Below are 18,926 nucleotides of genomic sequence, written 5' to 3'. Positions count from 1 at the left end.
ACTACGGCCCTCCCGCGGCGGGATGCCTGGCTTTCACCTTGGGGATGCCCAGTACGGGTATCTCACAGGGAAAAGCCAGGACGGGTTCCCAAGGCAAGCGCCGAGATGCATACGGGTAATCGAGCGCTATATAAGAACGCATAATAATAATAATAATAATAATAATAGGTCCTTGATGCCAATACATAGCTCACTGTGTTAATTTAGAAGGCTTTCAACTTAAAAACTGAAAGTAACAAAATGATTTCAGCATTGAAGGCAGCAGCCCACTTACCTATTTAAAACAAAATACCAATCTGTGATCTGCATGTTACACAATGTGCAAGCATATTAGTCCTCTTTGCTACTTTATGAGTCAAAACTGTGAGTGGACAAAGCACAGAGCACACCCATAACTGTGTTAACCACTAGAGTTTTTGACACCCCTTGTCAGAGCCTTAGGGCATGCATGGATTATGGGTCCAACCGTGTGGTTTGAGACTTTTACTCCTCATGTTCCGGGGCATGATTTACTATGGATCCCAATCAACTGGACCATGTACCTCTTATGCACTTGACTCACAGTAGTAGATGTGGATGAGAAGTCAAAGGCTTCCCCGAGGAGGAAGTGTAGATACAGGCCAAAGAACACAACTCATAACTCAAGGTGAGCACGGCAATTTCAATAAATCAATGCTAGTCCAATATGTATTTTTATATTAAAAAGAAGTCTTTTTTTTCAAACTCAACATATTCAAAGAAGTATTACCACATTCATAAGTATTAACACACTCCCTTGAGGTCGGGGTATAATTTTTCACTGGCAAATCCCTGTCCAACCTGTTCCTAATAATGTGGTAGGGGTTATTCCCCATTCAATATTGACTACAGCCAGGGAATGCTCACCAGTAGGCCTCACTCAAGAGTCCATTCTGACGCTCATAAAACAGTCAAAAGAGTCTATTGTGCAGCAGCACCTTTATTAGTGAGTTACCTGGGGCCCTGTCGGCCCATAACAAGTCTTACCTACCACAGCAGCAAGGAAGCATGTATCATCCGAAAGACCACCTGACCGCGGGCACTTTCAATGCTCCAGTCATGTTTGGTTGAGTCAGTCTACATGTGGGACTCGTGGCAACACCTGGCAGGTGCAGGGTCTCCCTGAGCTGCGCATCTGGCTTGAACAGTGATCGGAGCTGCTCCTGAGCTTCTGCCGGCATGGTAAGTTCAGCGCTTCCCCAAACAGGAGAGTGATCCCATTTCTCCAAATCTGGTCCCAGTGATGTGGCAATGTACTCTTGGAGTACATGCTGGTACAGTGTAGGTCTTCACTGTTAGGCCACCTATACCACAATGGCCCCTTCTGGCATATGGGGTCACTGCTAAGGTCACAATTACTTCCACTGCAGCCGCTTCTGACATAAGGGGTTGCTGAAATGAGGCATTACTGGTTTCACACTCCCTGCACAGCACTCAATTCACATCTGATTTCTCGGCAGCCCTCTCTTGACATATGGGTGTCAAAAGCCATCTCCGGCAAAGGCGCATGGAAGCATTTGGTGCATTGCATGTGTCCTCTGCGATACAAAAGGGGATGATGGACGGAGCGTTTGAGCAAATCAAACACTCACCCCCAGTCAACTGATCTGGGTTTAATCCATCACCATTCTTTAGCTCACACGGCCACCCCAGTTCAGACATGGCTATATGCAAATCAGTCTGACCCTGTGCCTCATGGGAACAGTCCAGCCCGAACTGCCAAGCCATGTCTTCCCTGGACCGGAAACAAGCATCCTGGGACCGGTTTCGGATTCATAATCCTCATCAGCCAGGCTATCTTGAATCCAGTGGCCAAGTGAGCAAGGGACTCACGTCTGAGCATACCCTGCCACACTTAGGGCAAACAAAGCGATACAAAAGGGGATGATGGACGGAGCATTTGAGTAAATCAAACACTCACCCCCCAGTCAACTGATCTGGGTTTAATCCATCACCATTCTTTAGCTCACTCGGCCACCCCAGTTCAACATCCAGTTCTCTGGGCAGTGGGTCGATTTTTCAGTACGTGCTACCAGCAGCTGATTCTGGCTCACGGGATTGCTGCAGTACATGCTGGTACAGTGTAGGTCTTCACTGTTAGGCCACCTATACCACAATGGCCCCTTCTGGCATATGGGGTCACTGCTAAGGTCACAATTACTTCCACTGCAGCCGCTTCTGACATAAGGGGTTGCTGAAATGAGGCATTACTGGTTTCACACTCCCTGCACAGCACTCAATTCACATCTGATTTCTCGGCAGCCCTCTCTTGACATATGGGTGTCAAAAGCCATCTCCGGCAAAGGCGCATGGAAGCATTTGGTGCATTGCATGTGTCCTCTGGGCAGGGCTCCCCACTGGACCTCACAACCTTCAATGGAATCCTTTACCTCACAAGCACACTTGTCTTGGCAAGCAGGCAGGTGCTAGTGCTCCAGGATCCAGTGCAGGTTATGTCCTGAGAATTTGCAGACTGCACTTATCACCCACGGGGTATGCATGTGCTGGAGTAGTGATTAGGTCATTCGGGGTCCTAGTGGAATAGCCAGAACTTTCGTTTCTTGAGGAATTCAAGAAGGGATGGGCATGTACTGATGTAGTGAGGAAGGTCACTTCAGGATTTGGCAGCAATGTAGAAAAAGAAGCGCTATCCTGCGGATGCAGGGTACTTGCTTGAGAAGGAGTGAGGCTGAGAAAATTTGCATGGTGGGTTGGTGGAAGGTGAGGCGGTGGTTGAGGTAGGAAGATCCAACATTGTGGAGAGCTTTGAATGCATAGGTGAGCAGTTTGAATAGGCATTTCTTCTGGATTGGGGTGGGGCATGATGTGTGCATTGCTAGGGATGTTGAGGATGAGTCTGGCAGTGGCATTCAGGATGGTCTGGGGTCATTGTAAGCGTTTATTTGTGATGCTGGCACAGATGTGTTGCTGTAGTTATGTTATGTTATGTTATGTTATGTGATATTTATTAAGCGCACTGTCACTGTGAGTTTCCTGGCGCTCCAAGGATCCTAAAACTATAACAGAGGAATTCAGTGACAATGGGAGAAGAGCAGGGTTTTTAAAGATTTCCTAAAGGCAAGAAGGGAACCAGAGGTCTTGAGGGGGAGAGGAAGAGAGTTCCATAGTTTTGGGGCCGAATAAGAAAAAGTGCGGCCACCGGATCTGGTGAGTTTGACGCGGGGGACAACTAAGAGGTGAAGGTTAGTGGACCTGAGGGCACGGGAAGGACAGTAAGGAGTGATCAAGGACGTGAGGAAAGCAGGAGATGGACCAGTGAGTGCTTTAAAGACCAGGCAGTGGACCTTAAAAGCTATTCTTTCACTGACTGGGAGCCAGTGAAGTTGATACAGTAAAGGTCGGGCCGACTGCCATCTGGAGAGATTGAACGCGAGTCTGGCAGCCTGGTTCTGGATGAGTTGTAACCTAGATAACAAGGAGTTGGGGAGACCGTGATAGATCGAGTTTGAGAAGTCTAGGCGGGACATCACCAAGGCTATGATGACTTGTAGCAGTGCTTCAGGGGTTAGAAAGTGGGCGACCTTCCGGATCCTGTATAGCTGGAACATACAGGAAGATGTTACTGCACTCACCTGGGCCTTAAGAGTGAGGCCGGAGTCAATAATGACCCCAAGGCTCTTCACACGGTCAGCGGGAGAGGGAGGAGTACCAAGCTCGCTGGGCCAGAACTGAGGTCCCCAATAGGTGGCACTGCTCCCGGGAAGGAGGAGCTCAGTCTTGCCCGGATTGAGCTTTAGTTGGTTTTGGCACATCCAGTGCTGAATGTGTGTCATAGCCGATTGGAAGTTGGACACAGCGTCAGGGGAGGTGAGGGGAAAGATAATCTGCAGGTCGTCCGCGTAATTGAACACGGTAGCGTCCCACCTACTTAGAGAGTGAAGGAGGGGTAAAAGATATAAATTGAAGAGGAGGGGGGACAGGGAGGAGCCCTGGGGGACCCCGCAAGATGACGCAGCACTGGTGGCGCTGAACGGGCCCAGCCTGACTGCCTGAGATCTCCCCTCTAAAAAGGACTTAACCCAGGACAAGGCAGGCCCGCGGACTCCGGCGGACTCGACACGGTGGAGTAAGATGTTGTGGTCCACCGTGTCGAATGCCGCCGATAAGTCAAGAAGGACTAATGCCTGGGGTAGTCCTCTGTCCGCCTTGCTTCTAAGGTTGTCCAGTACGGCAAGGATCACAGCCTCGGTGGAATGGGCTGGTCGAAAGCCGGCCTGGTTGAAAGCCAGGAAGTTGGACTCCTCGATGAAGTGTGATAGGCAAGTGGTAACATGTGCCTCCAAGACCTTAGACAGAAAAGGCAGAAGGGAGATGGGCCGATAGTTTACAAATACCGCTGGGTTCGCGCCAGGTTTTTTTAGCAGGGGCACCAATACGGCCTCCTTGAATGACCTGGGGACTATGCCAGTGCTGAGGGAAGAGTTAAGTAGGGGGAGGATACAATGGGGAAGGGAGTGACAGATGTCACGAAGCACGGACGGGGGACAGCAGTCCTTCGGAGAGCCAGATTTTACTCGCGAGGACAGTTTGGCAAGGGAATCAGAATCGAGTATAGGAAATCGTTCCAGGATAAATGGATTGATAGGGGGAGGTGTAGCTGTGGTTAACGGGGGGGAATGGGATATGGAATTTTTAATTGTGGTGATCTTTTCAATCAAGAAAGAGTTGAGCGCGTTGCATGACTCAGCGGAGGGAGGCAGGTTAGGAAGTGTCCTGGCGTCGGATGTTAGTTCGCCAAGGACTTTGAAAATCTCCTTAGATTTATTGGGGGCTGTTAGGATTCGCTCAGAGATGAAAGCAGACTTGGTGGAAGTGATGGTTTGTTTATAGATTTTCCGTGCGACCACGTACGCTTCCCTGTCGGCACTAAGATAATTGCGCCTCCATCTACGTTCCAATTGGCGTAGCTCTAGATGTTGCTGTTTTAGGGTCGAGTTATACCAGTTGTGAGACTTATTGGGGCGTGTTCGGGGGAAGCAAGACAGAGGTGCAAATAAATCACTGGCTGTCATGAGCCAATGAGAGATGTTAGCATCAAGAATGTTGACGTCTGAGATGTCAGTGGTTGATGGCTGAGTATCAGCAAGGGAGGAGAGGAAGGCAGGTGAATCAAGGAGCTTCCATTTCCGGGCAGTTCCTCCTGATAAGGGAGGAGATCTGACTGATCCTTTGACGACGATGGAGGACTCGATCAGTAGATGGTCGGACCAGACACAGGGGGAGACGATCGGACAGGAGAGCGTCACCCCCTGAGTCCAGATATGATCGAGAATATGGCCACCGATGTGGGTGGGGGAGGTGATATGCTGAGTCAGGTTTAGACTGAGGAGTGTCTCAAACAGTTCAGTGGCATGGGGGCCCGCATTAGCATCGTTGTACCAGTAATTCAAATCTCCGAACATAACGATGCGGCCTGAGGAGGTCATCAGAGCAGAGAGTTGTTCACAGAGGGCAACGGAGAACAAGGGCATAGGGGTTGGGGGCGGAACAAAACGATAAGGGACAAAGCGCCGACCTCAGTTGCAAGGCTGATGACGAGATTCTCGGCCTCAGGAAGGCATAAAGAGGAAGACGTAATAACAGACAGGTCTTTACGTATGACTGCCGCCACCCCACCACCGCGCCTGCCGTTAGGCCGGTTGGCGTTCAGCATGTAATAATTGGGGGGTAGGGCAGCCAGAATATCAGGGAGGGAAGAGTAGTCCAATCTGCTGGTGAGGAGGGCCTGGGTGATCATGCATCTGGTGTCGGCAGGGACTGGGGCTAGTGGGATATTTTGTGGAGCATGCACAAGATGAAGAAACAGGAGATAAAGACAGTGTTCACTTGTTTGGCCATTGTGAGTCTGTCACCCAAGATGATACCAAGGTTTCTAGCATTGTTGGTGGGGGTCAGCATGGGTACGAGGGCTGCTGACCAACAGGAGGAGTCCCAAGGAGAACTCTTGTTGCCAAATATTAGGACCTCTGTTTTAGCAGGGTTGAGCTTTAGGCAGTTATGTTTCATCCAGTTAGTTACTTTGGACATGCAGTCATTGAAGTTGGTCCTTGTGGTGTGGCTGTTGTCTTTGAAGGAGAAAATGTGCTGGATGTCGTCTGTGTAGGGTGCAATGTTGATTTCAAGAGATCTTATGAATTGGGTGAGTGATGCCATGTAGACACTGAAGAGGGTAGGGCTCAGTGAGGATCCTTCAGGAACACCGCAGATGATGTTCTTGGTTTCAGAGGTGTAGGATCCTGATTCACTGGGTCCATTCATAGAAGAAGGTGGCCAGCCAGCTCGGGGCAGGACCATGTAATCCAGATTTTAGCAGTTGTTTGTTGTTAGCTTTTTCTGTGACTTTGGATGGGCAGAAGTGAGATGGGTCTTTAGCTGTTGAGCTACTTTGGGTCTGCTGTGAGTTTTTTCAGGAGAGCTATAATTTCTGCATGTTCCCAGTTGTCCGGGAAGGTTCCACATTGGTTGGAGATGTTGATGATAGTGGTGAGGTGAGTTGCTAGCTAATCAGAGTTTATTCAAGGTTGAAGATATGGTAGGGGCAAGGGCTGATGGAGGCCCCAAAGTGGATTGTTCTCATGATTTCAGCAGTGTCTTCTGGGTGAGGAGTTTTCAATTTGTGATCTGGTGGATCTCACATTTGGTGGTGATAGGCAGCTTGTTTATGAGTTCGTGTGGCTTGCTCTGGGGGAGTCAAAGTTGTTGTCGATATTGAAGAATTTGTAGTGGAAGAAATTGTAGAGGTTGTAGCAGAGGTCTTGTGAAGGGGTGATGGAGTTGGTGGCGGTTGAGGGGTTGGAGAAATCCTTGGCAATGTTGGAGGGCGCTTTGCATGTGTTGGAGATGTTTTCCAGTCTGAGACCTAGGGCTGTTTTTCTTGCCTCATTGAGTTGGGTGTGGTATTTCCTGAGTATGGACTTGTAAGAGTTTCTTGTGGTGGTGTTCCAACTGATTCTTCGTTTTTGCTCCATCTGTTTGCAGAGCCAGTAGGACTGTCTAAGCTCTTTGGTTTACCAGCTGGCTCATGTTTTGTTTTTTGAGTGTCTGGCATTCTTTAGGGGGTCTAGGGTGTCTGTGCTGGTAGTGGTCCCGTTGTGGAAAGTTTTGAGGTTGGCATGCCAGTTGATGAGGTTTGGTTGGTGGACAGTGAGAGTTTTCATCCAGCCTGTCTCCTTTATCTTATTCCAGCATTGTCTCTTGTTGTAGGTAGTTTTTGCAGAGGGGTGTTGGGCATGTCGATGCAAAAGTGAAGGATGGAGTGGTCTGACCAAGAGAGCAGAGTGAGGTGGCTGAACTTGATCCTGTTGCTGGTGTGAAAGTGGGGCTGAGGGTGTCTCTCTCATTGTGGGTGTGGCCTTTGATGATCAGGGTGCGTCCTAGGATTTCAAACCTCTCAAGTAGATCCTTGAAGTAGGGATCTTTTCAGTCATCTAGATGGAAGTTGAGTGTCTTTGATGGAGGTGTGGTTGTCGCTCTGAAGTAGGAAGTGTATGTGTTCCATTAAGGCTGTGTTCTCATCGGTGGAGATGGTGTATGTGAAGGAGTCCTGATGGATAACAGTGAGTCCTCCTCCATGTTTGCTAGGTTTGTCCTGGTAGGAAATCTGGTAGCAAGGTAGGATGGCTGTGATGATGGTGTGTGCCGAGTTGGGATTTTAGCAAGGTCTCTGTCAGGAAGAGCCCGTGGAGTGTGGGCAGTGCGCGTTAGTGTAGGTAAAATAGCAGTGAGTACATGAGAACGGTCCTACCGTTGAGCAAGGTGAGGTGTGGAAGCAGCTGGTTTGGCAGTATCTGGTTTAGGCTGAAGGCTGTATTGTGGCGGCGTTCCATCGAACCAGGGCCCTTGCTGATGGGCATGGTCCAGGCATGGATGAGCACAGATAGACTAGAATTTGGCACGGGCACAAAAAAAGCATGGTGCACAGAGGCCCACAGCAGGAAAAAGCAGGACACAACGAGAAATTAAGACAGAAAAAGAGTGACACAAAGAAGGAAAATGTAAGGCACAGAGATGCACAAGGGCATAAAGAGGTACAAAGAAGGAAAAAGCGGGGGCACATAGAAAGTAAAAGAGAGCACCAGAGGCAAAATAAAAAATGGGAAGTAGAAAACAGGCACAAAGAGGCCCAAGCGAGAGACTGGAAAGAAGAAAACGGGCACCAAGAGGCGAGAGAGAGAGTAGAAAGCGGGCATTAAGAGGCAGGAGAAAGGGAGTGGAATGTAGAAAAATGGGCATAGAAAGAGAGAAGAAGTCGAAGAGAAGGGTGAGAGAAAATGAGGAGCGCTAGATTGAGACGGGGCCTCAAGGCAGTGTGGTCGGGTCCGAATGGCCCTTAGACATTGTCGGTGAGCCAGTCTAGGTAAGTGGGAGCTTGGGACTGTGCACCTGCTCAAAGGAGTCGTGCAGTGGCTGTCATTAAGCTGGTAATGGGGGTATCGCGTAGGTGTAGGGGAAGGCTAAGGAAGGGAGGAGTGCAAGAGACGGGAGAAGGTACACAACTGGTCTTGGTTTCCAAGGGTGATGTTCTCTCAGCCAGCAAGGAGACTAGCAGGCTTTGACCTGCAGTCCTGGTCACAGGCGGAAGTCTTGCAGAGCTTCCCCTTCTCAACTTGGCAGATGACTTTTTTGGGGTCTTTACCCCCCTTTCTTGTAGTCCATTTCTAGACAACAAATGTGATCTAGGGTCTGGAGCTTTCACGTTTTTATGTTGGGGTTTTGCTACATTTGAATTACACCCTACTCTTCACTCTCCTCCTCTCGAAAGGCTGTCTGTCACAGCAGGAGAGACTCTGAAGCTAAAAGTACCACAACACCAGCCATGGGAGTGACTAGAGTTTACACTGAGATGTGAGCCATAGTGATATGTGCATTATAGGGTTAACCCAGGCCTCCGGCTCTACTCTTTAAGATTCCTTTATCAGCCCAGTCTCTTTCTTGATTTTTGCCAGGCCCCTTCCTTGTGATCTCTCACTGAATCAAAGTGCAACCTGGGGAGTCTCTCTCGCCCCTCTCCAGTGTGCCTCTTCCAGCGATCAGAAATACAGCAATACACAAATATGTCTGGGGGAATTCCACTAGTCCTCATGTCTACACTAATGCTAAAAGAAAATTTGATGGACAGAATGCTGAACAATGTCACGCATTCACCCCAGTACAGAAATCTGGGCTTAAATCCATTTTTTCTTTGCTCTCCATGCCATTCCAGTTTATTTATTTATTTAATTGCTTATATCGCGCAAGAATCGACCCAAGAGGTATCTCCGCGCTTTGCTCGCAAAAGTTCTAAAATATATTGTCTCTGCGGAAGCCACATGGAGAATTATGCCATCTGAAACAGGAAAGTTTTTAAGGCCTTCCTAAAACACAAGTGGTTGTCATTGTGTCTTAGGTCAGATGGAAGTTTATTCCACATGGTTGGGCCTATAAATGATAGGGCACGTCCACCTTGTCTGACTTTTTTTACATTGGGGGTTTCCAGTAGGCATTGGTTGCTGGAACGTAATAAACGTTCAGGTTTATATATCTGAAATTTTTGTGCCAGATATCTGGGGCCTTGCCCATAGAGACATTTGTGCACCAAGCAACAGATTTTAAATGTGACACGTTGTCGTATGGGCAACCAATGAAGATGACTTAACAGAGGTTTGGACAGGGTCCTTGCGGGAGCATTTAGAATTAATCTGGCTGCCGTATTTTGGACCACCTGCAAACGATTTAACGCCTCCTCGTTTGCTGATATGAGGAGGCCGTTGCAGTAGTCTAGGCGACTTATCACCAGTGCCTGTACAAGGGTCCTCTTGTGATTATCAGGCAGCATAGGGAAGATTCGCCTTAACTGGCCAATTGTTCTAAAACAAGCTCCTGTAACATAGTTAGCATGTTCCTTTAAACTCAAGGTCTGATCTAGTTTTACCCCCAAGTTCTTAACAATTGGCTTTGGGCATGGGACGGGGCCAAGATCTAGAGGCCACCAGTCGGGAGACCAGAGCATGCTAGCTTTCCCAAATAGCATTACCTCGGTCTTCCCGACGTTACACTGGAGGCAGTTGGTGGCCATCCAGTGGGACACTGCTCTCATGCCCTCGGCAAATTTGTTCTTCACATCGGGCGTAAGAGAGTTGAAAGGGAAAAGCAGCTGTGTGTCATCAGCATATGACACTGGTGTGAACCCAAACCTTCTCACAATCGCTGCAAGGGGGGCCACATACACATTAAATAATGTGGGGCTTAGACATGAGCCCTGTGGCACCCCCTTAGTGAGTACCCTCGAGGTGGAACGATAGGGTCCCATGCTAACAGATTGTGAGCGGCCGGAGAGAAAGCTCTCCAACCAGGACAGTGCCAATCCTCCAATACCCACTCTCTGCAATCGGCCGAGAAGAATCTCATGAGACACAGTATCAAAGGCTGCCGACAGGTCTAGCAGCACCAGAATCATCGATCCTCCTCTATCCTGTGACATCTTGATGTTATCAGTCACGGAGAGGAGCGCTGATTCTGTGCTGTAGTTGGGCCTGAACCCGGATTGTGATGGGTCCAGGCCCCCTGTCGCCTCTATGAACCTGGAAACATGGATGTTTACGTGCTTCTCGGCCAATTTACCTAAAAAAGGTAGGAGAGAGATGGGACGGAGGTTGGAGAGTTCTGTCCATGGTAAGGCCGTGTTCTTCCGTATTGGGTTCACAACTGCCTCCTTCCACTGCCGAGGGAGCTGGCCTTCTTTAAAAGAAAGGTTTAGAATCTTTTGAATTGTGGGGCAAACAATTTTATTCAAGGTGGCAATAAGTTTAGCTGGTATCAAATCAAGAGGGGATCCTGTTTTCATATTATTAATTAGTGTTTGGGTATCACTATAGCTAATCTCAGGGAAGGTGAGTAGAACACTAGATGTATCAGGAAAATGGTTTATACTGGAATACTCCGAATCACTGGGGTATTGGGCAGTGATAATTTTTTTATAGATTATCTCAATTTTGTCCTCAAAAAATTGGGAGATGTTATTGCACAAAAGTTGTGAGAATTCGTCTGGACTTTCACATACAGTTGGTTTAGTGAAAGTGTCTAAGATTTTATACAACTCTCTGGAGGAATTACCAGCCCCCTCTAACTGTGCATTAATGCTATTCTTTCTTGCCTGCTTAATGTTTTTATAGTAAGCAGACATTGCTTTTTGATAATTGATCTTATTTTCACTGGTGTGAGTTTTCCTCCAGAGTTTTTCCAGAATCCTACATCTTTGCTTTTCAAATTTTAAGGATTCAGTATACCATATATCCCTCTTGGCCACAGACGGTTGTTTAACTGTTCTTAAAGGGGCCAGATGGTTCACCATGTCAGATAAGGTGGAATCAAATTTAGACACAGCTGATCCAATCTTATCGGAGTCCAGTATTACGGGCTCAATCCAGACTTCCTTCACTGTTTCTACCGTGATTTTATACCAAGGCCTTCGTTTAACGGTCGGTATGCTAGAGGGCTTGTTTAGTTTATTTAAACCTTTAAGAGTAAATTCCAGCATACTATGATCTGACCAAGTAACTGCTTTAGGATGATGACAATATACCGAGGTGCAATTAGTGAATATTAGGTCCAATGTATGGCCACCCCTGTGGGTGGGCCCACTATTCTGTAGCTCAAGACCCAATAAGGCCAAGTCAGATATTAAGGTTTTCGTCTCTGGATGGTCCACTTTGTCCACATGAAAGTTGAAGTCTCCCAATAAGATAAACTTTTCTCCAACCTTCATGTGTTGGGCCAGTAATTCCATCAACGCTAAGGTAAAGCCAGCATTAGGTCCAGGGGGACGGTAAACTAAGGCTCCCTTCCAGCACTCCTTAGGTCCCAGTACAATTGAGAATATCATGACTTCCATAGTAAACTGGGTAATCTGTTCAAGAACAATGACTTTAAGATGTTCTTTATGTATAATAGCAATACCACCCCCAATTTTGTCCAGACGATCCTGCCGTAGGATTTTATATCCAGCAGGGATCCCCAATGTAATAGAAGGGGTAGTATGCGGTTTTAGCCATGTTTCAGTGAGAAAGCCTACCTCAGGCTTAAGGGTGTGGATAAGGTCCCATATTTGTAAATGATGTCGTGGAAAGGAGCGAACATTTAACAGGAAGCATTTCCAGCCTTCTATCATAGCGTTATTCTTCCTAACGTGACCCCTGATAATTGATGTGTGTGTAGCCTGAAACCTACACTTGACACATGAAAAAGGTCCTTCAGGACTTGGCCAACAGTCGCTAATACAACTATCCAGCCCCTGAGGCTGTAGGTTTAATAAGTCGTAAGAGGAATACCTAAAACGTGAGTCTTGCGTGGAATCCATGACGATAGGGACAGAGTGACAGGCCCCAGGCCCGGTCTGGCACGGACGGGCACAGACGGGCCACTCTTTGGCTACTCTTCGGCTCCGCTGTGCGCTCCCGCTGCGCGTACACAGGGAGGCTAGGGCTAAATAGCCCCGAGCTAGTAACCGCTAGAGCGCTGACCGCTGAGCGGTGTGCAACCAGGAAGTGGTGTCCTCCCACCCTTCCAATCAGGGCTCAGGAGGAAGCGCGAATAACGGGCTGCAAAGCGGCTCGAAAGTACCACTAAGCCCCCAGCAGTAAGTGTACAATTAAATGTGTGCAATGTAGAGTGTCACCAATCAATTTAAAAAGTGTCACAATCAATTTTTAAAATTTCATACTTTCAAATCAGTATCATTAAAATTGTTTCAGGCATAAGCGCACTCAGCACAACATAGGTTTTTTCACTATAAGCTTAGGCGAGCGAGCGGGTCGGGGTGACGCTGCCACAATCACCTTTACCGCGTCGCGCCGATGTGAGGCTCCGCCTAAATAGCCCCGAGCTAGTAACCGCTAGAGCGCTGACCGCTGAGCGGTGTACAACCAGGAAGTGGTGTCCTCCCACCCTTCCAATCAGGGCTCAGGAGGAAGCGCGAATAACGGGCTGCAAAGCGGCTCGAAAGTACCACTAAGCCCCCAGCAGTAAGTGTACAATTAAATGTGTGCAATGTAGAGTGTCACCAATCAATTTAAAAAGTGTCACAATCAATTTTTAAAATTTCATACTTTCAAATCAGTATCATTAAAATTGTTTCAGGCATAAGCGCACTCAGCACAACATAGGTTTTTTCACTATAAGCTTAGGGGAGCGAGCGGGTCGGGGTGACGCTGCCACAATCACCTTTACCGCGTCGCGCCGATGTGAGGCTCTGCCTAAATAGCCCCGAAGTAGTAACCGCTAGAGCGCTGACCGCTGAGCGGTGTGCAACCAGGAAGTGGTGTCCTCCCACCCTTCCAATCAGGGCTCAGGAGGAAGCGCGAATAACGGGCTGCAAAGCGGCTCGAAAGTACCACTAAGCCCCCAGCAGTAAGTGTACAATTAAATGTGTGCAATGTAGAGTGTCACCAATCAATTTAAAAAGTGTCACAATCAATTTTTAAAATTTCATACTTTCAAATCAGTATCATTAAAATTGTTTCAGGCATAAGCGCACTCAGCACAACATAGGTTTTTTCACTATAAGCTTAGGCGAGCGAGCGGGTCGGGGTGACGCTGCCACAATCACCTTTACCGCCATAGACCCAGCCATATGCAAATCAGTCTTGATCATGTTCCCCATGAGAACAGTCCATCCTGAAGTGCCAAGCCAGGTCCTCCCTGGACTGGAAACAAGCATCCTAGGACCGGTTTTTGGGTTTAACCCCTCATCACCCAGGGTGGCTTGGTGAGCAAAAGAATGGTGGATTAAACCCAGATCTTTGTGACTGGGGGTTAATGTTTGCATTGCTCAGTATTCCGTCCATTATTTGTTCCTTTTGCCCTCATGTCTGCACTAGGAAGGCCTGGGCATCCCAAAATGGATCCCAGGATCCACCATGTAATGTACCACTGCAGGCACACTTGCACTCATTGTAGGGACACAGCATACACACAATTCAGTGCTGTTACCCCATGTATTGTCCCCTCACAGGCGCACATACTTTCAGCACATTTGTTAACTCTGAACTCACTGTTCAGTACTGTAGCCTTTCTGTGTTGTGCCAGTGTGTGCTACTTGCAAACACACATACTGCCAGCACACATCAACCATGTGTATGCTGCACAACACTTGAGTCATGTATTGTAGTTTTCGCAAGCACGTATTCATCCATCACTGGCTTTCATTGTGCACGCACAGCACAGCGCAGCCCTACATCTCTTATATGATGTTTCCCTCACAGGTATACATTCACCCAATGCACACACTGCACAGCACTTCTCTATCCCTGTATTTTACCCTTCCCAGGCACATATACAACCTGTGCAGAGTCACCAGTCCTAAACCTGCACAGCCGGTAGGCCGCCCTCCAGTGACACAGTTTATAAAGGACCTGTTCGCTCATACTGATCACTACACGGTAAGCTGCCACAAGCATGCTCGTGCCCCGTAAGTCTTGTTGAAGGCAGTAGCCTCCCACCACGATGAGGGTAGTGTTTGGGCACCCCGCGCAGTCCAACAAGACTGCAATCTTGTGAGACCGGCCTAAGTCATGACCCACATGCATGATCCTTGTTTGCATATGACAACAAAACTCAGCATTAGGGATCCAACTAACAGCACAGTTGGGTACTTAGGGCAGGGGTACATGTTAATTACCGTGCAGAGGGATTATCCCTCCCAACACTGCTATTGTAATCCACTCAAAATTTCTGGGCACACAATAATCTCTGCAGCAAGTGTCCTAACCCAGGAAGGTATTTTAAAATTCACCCACTTTGCGACCAACTGAGTAATCCAGAGCAGGTTTACTATCACATATGCTCTTGTCAGTTTAATTGAAGAAGATTAAAAAATATATATGTCAGCTATCAGACCCTGTTTTTCAAGCTCCACTCCTCATGTTTTCTCCCCCTTTGCAATGCTGTGCCTTTATCCCAAAGTTTAGGTTCCTGGAGTAAATTGTTTTGAATTTCAGCACTCATCATAGCAATGTTTTGCAACTAACACTTCATCTCTGTATTGAAATGAAAACACTGACTGGCAATGACGAACTTGAAGGAGAGCAAAGTAGAAGAGAATAAGTGAAAGGTTTGATTAAGAGACTCAGATTTTCATTTTGGGAGGAAAGATAAGACATGCCTAGATTTTTAAGTGTGAAGTTTCTGCCATGAGTATATGTTGTGTCTCTGGAGTCGTAAAATTGCTATTAGTAAAATTAAACTCGTAGTTTGTGAATACAATAAAAAGTAAATATACACAAAATTGTAAGTTTACCCTTGTGAATCAGACCCCATGTGCCCTTATATTGTGTGGCTTACTATGCTCATACTTGTATGAAAATCAAACATGTTGGTTTTGCCAATGCCTGTTAGAAAAAACGAAAACCTTTTCTCTTTTCCAAGTGCAAGATGATCAATTAATTTATTTTACATAGGCCACTGAATATGCTTCCCAAATACAAATCCTAAGAAACTGTGGGAAACACCTCATAAGCAAGTGGTATTACTGGACGCTCAATCACTCCTCTGAGATGAAAGAGTCCTTCATGGTAGAGTGATAACTGAAATTGATTCCTTGGAAAACAATAGATTTTGGTGATAAACGAATGTACAAGTTTCAATTAAAATGTTTTATTTGCTTTTATGATAATGTATGCAGTATTGTGTGCATTTTAGTAGCAGTGCAATGTATGACTAGCTGTAACGTTATAATGACTTAAAAAAAACACAAATGTTTACTGATATAAAAAATTCCTTGGTGCTATACCCCTTACGATAGAAATGTATACAACGTTTCCACCTCAGGTTCAAGGTTCAGCTAAAGAAAGGAAAAGGGAACCTGCCTAGTTAAATGCCCAGGGAGGTAGCTGTTCGCGCTTTACAAATAGCCGTATTATTATTATTATTATTATTATAGTCCTGAAAACAAGCAGCCATATATATGAGTTAGTCTAATAAAAGTACGATTAAAGCTTTGCTTGGCTTTGCTTGCAGCAAACTCTACTTGGTATCTATCTATCTATCTATCTATCTATCTATCTATCTATCTATCTATCTATCTATCTATCTATCTATCTATCTATCTATCTATCTATCTATCTATCTATCTATCTATCTATCCATCTATTTATCTATCTATTAGACCCAGCAGTTTCCGGCTGGCTCAGACGCATCGAAGCCAGTCAGAATCCACGGTCCTATATAGGATAAGTACTATAGGCGTGTCTGATAATCTGTGCTTACCCTTGGGTAGCTTGGCAACGAGCAGTCAGGCTTATCCTCAGGGCCCCAATGTAAAGTATTGGCACAACACCACCTCACTACACACTGTGTATTCCACAAAAAGACTTCACACTATATGTATAAAACATTGGTCTTTGTATTACACACACATTGCAATCAAAATGAGATACTCATTGCATATACATTTTACAGTTATACACAATTGTCGAACGTTGCATTAGCAGTAGATCAGCATGACTATATCTGCTCTAACCAGAGGTATTCATGAAATGAGGCATTACCCAATATTGCTTATCCCCAACTTTTGCAATGGTCAAGCAATCACAGGTCTTTAACTACGCTTCGTGACCCAGCCCCTCAGTCACTTAACTAAACCAGCCAATGATACCCATTGCCCCAGCTGGTGCCAAGTTGATTAAACAAAAAGAAATAGTTACTTAGTTTCACCAATCTGGCTTAGAGCTCCAGGTGCCCAGTGGCACCTGCACAAGTGAGGGATTGCTATCCCCCCTGTAGACAAAATGTTGATCTCCAAGAAGCTGGTGCACTCTCAAATCTGGAGAAATGTTTCACCACAAGGGAGGTGCGAGCTGCGGTAGCTCCTTTTAGCCAGCCTTAGGTGTTTACAAGGCACAATGAAATTCCTCTGGCCCTGTTACGATGCTCTCGGCAAAGTACCTTGTCATGTGGACCCAGGGAGAGGGAGCCAGCGACCTCCAATGGGGGCCGCAGTGTCAGGCAGTGTCGAACGCCCGGTCTGAAGGTTCAAGAAAGTCTCATGTCGCAGCACAGCTCCCTCAAACACCCCTTGGATACCACATGCTCTGAAGTAAAAGCTATCGCAGGTCCACTGGTTGCGAGCAAGGCACCCTCGGACTCCACAAGCTTCCCCTGCACTCCTCAAACTCCTCATGTCCCTGTGCCTCAGGTGGGCTGCTGATCATTATGAGCACGCTCCTTTCTCTGCACAGTGTGATGACAGTGTATGCCAGGATGGTCCTTGTCCCAACCGACAATCACTCCGTCCCGTTTCCAACACACCCTGCACTGTCCTTACGATCTTGTGGAAACAAGGAGATCTTTTGCCTCCCTGGGATCTTGTGGACAGGAGGCCAACCAACTGGCCCTTGGAGATTACTTAGGGACCTGGGCCATGACAGTTGGAATTAAACTGCAGGCCAGCAACATCCAGGCAAAATCCACCAAGTGGTAGTCCCCTTCCTGGAGCACGACAAGCTATGGCTACCATAAGTCTGTGGATAATCCAGTTGCAGTCCCTCCTTCCCTAATGATACCTCTTGTCGATGTCCCAGAGTCAAACCAGCGTAGTATGGTTCCAAATCCAAAAGCGTCTCTGCTTTTGGAGGTCCGGGTCCCTAGTTATACCCACCATGGCCTTTGAAGATGCGATCGGTATGAAAAGCCACCTTTGAAATGTGAACTCTCTCTAAATTGTGTACTGTCTGCCATCCTACCACAGGGAGTTTGATCACTATCTTCAGTGGGACCAAGACCTTGCCCCTTGAAATGCTGGTGCCAATTCCACCTCCACGTTAACGTCCTAGGAAGGCCCCTTAGGGTCAGCGGTCTGCAGTTTCCATTGAGCTCTTAGTTTATGGCCTTCAGCTATACACATAGGTAGCTGTCCTCCCAGCACCCAGATGTGAATTGGAGACAGGGCAACATACACACAGAGCCAATAGCATTGAAATGCCCACTTTGCCAATGTGACATTTCCACATACGCAATGTTGAATCCATTTGCACTATCGGAGAAGATTCGCCATTACAAACTCATCACTATCAAACACTATACAACCACTGTTCTGCATGTAGGAACCAATTCTCAATAGACTTTACCTACTTCCCCATGCTAATCCAATGCGGAAAGCTGGCCCTGTCATACCAAACACACCTTCTAGTGTAAATCCGACCCTTGCATGGAACGCACACATGCACATACCCCACATTTTCCCAACTCAGACCCTGACCCCATGGCAACCCCCAATATTGCAAGAGACAGACAGAACCTTGGTACGTAGCTTTTTAGATGCCAAGCCCAGTAAAGGTAACCTGCGCACACAAGCCCCACCAATGCAAATCTGTGGCACGATCGATGAACTCGCTCAGTCAATGGCACAACGAGTGCTTCAGGCCGATGAAGGAACATTGTAGGGACATGCCGTGGGTATATGTCTTACCCTGAGACAAGTGTCTTACAGCTAATTTGCATCAGCCAATCATGTATTCACCAATCACCAATATGTATATGGAAAGCACAGCACTTTGGCACTGAATGCCAGTTCCAAAAGCGGTCAAAGTCTTAAGGCTAGCACCTAGTCTAGTAGAAAACTGTGACAGTGAAAAGCAAAAAGTCACGGCAAAGCACTCTACAAAGAGCTGTAACCAACACTATCTATCAATCTATCTGATATTTATATGGGGTTATGTTGTGCTCCATGGCAACTCCTTGCTCCCTCCACTCTGCAGTGTTATTGTATACAAAAAAAATTGTTGGATCTGTTTCGCAGCTTATTTCTCAACTCTTCCAAAATAAGGTATTTAAAACAGGTAAACAACTTCTATCTCCTTCTAGTATCTGCATTAGAGATATATTTTTATAATACAATATTGCCTTTGGAGAACACA

The sequence above is a fragment of the Lissotriton helveticus genome, chromosome 12, assembly GCF_964261635.1.
Source record: "Lissotriton helveticus chromosome 12, aLisHel1.1, whole genome shotgun sequence".
NCBI classification, from domain to species: Eukaryota; Metazoa; Chordata; class Amphibia; order Caudata; family Salamandridae; genus Lissotriton; species Lissotriton helveticus.
Note: the sequence above shows the minus strand (reverse complement) of the source record.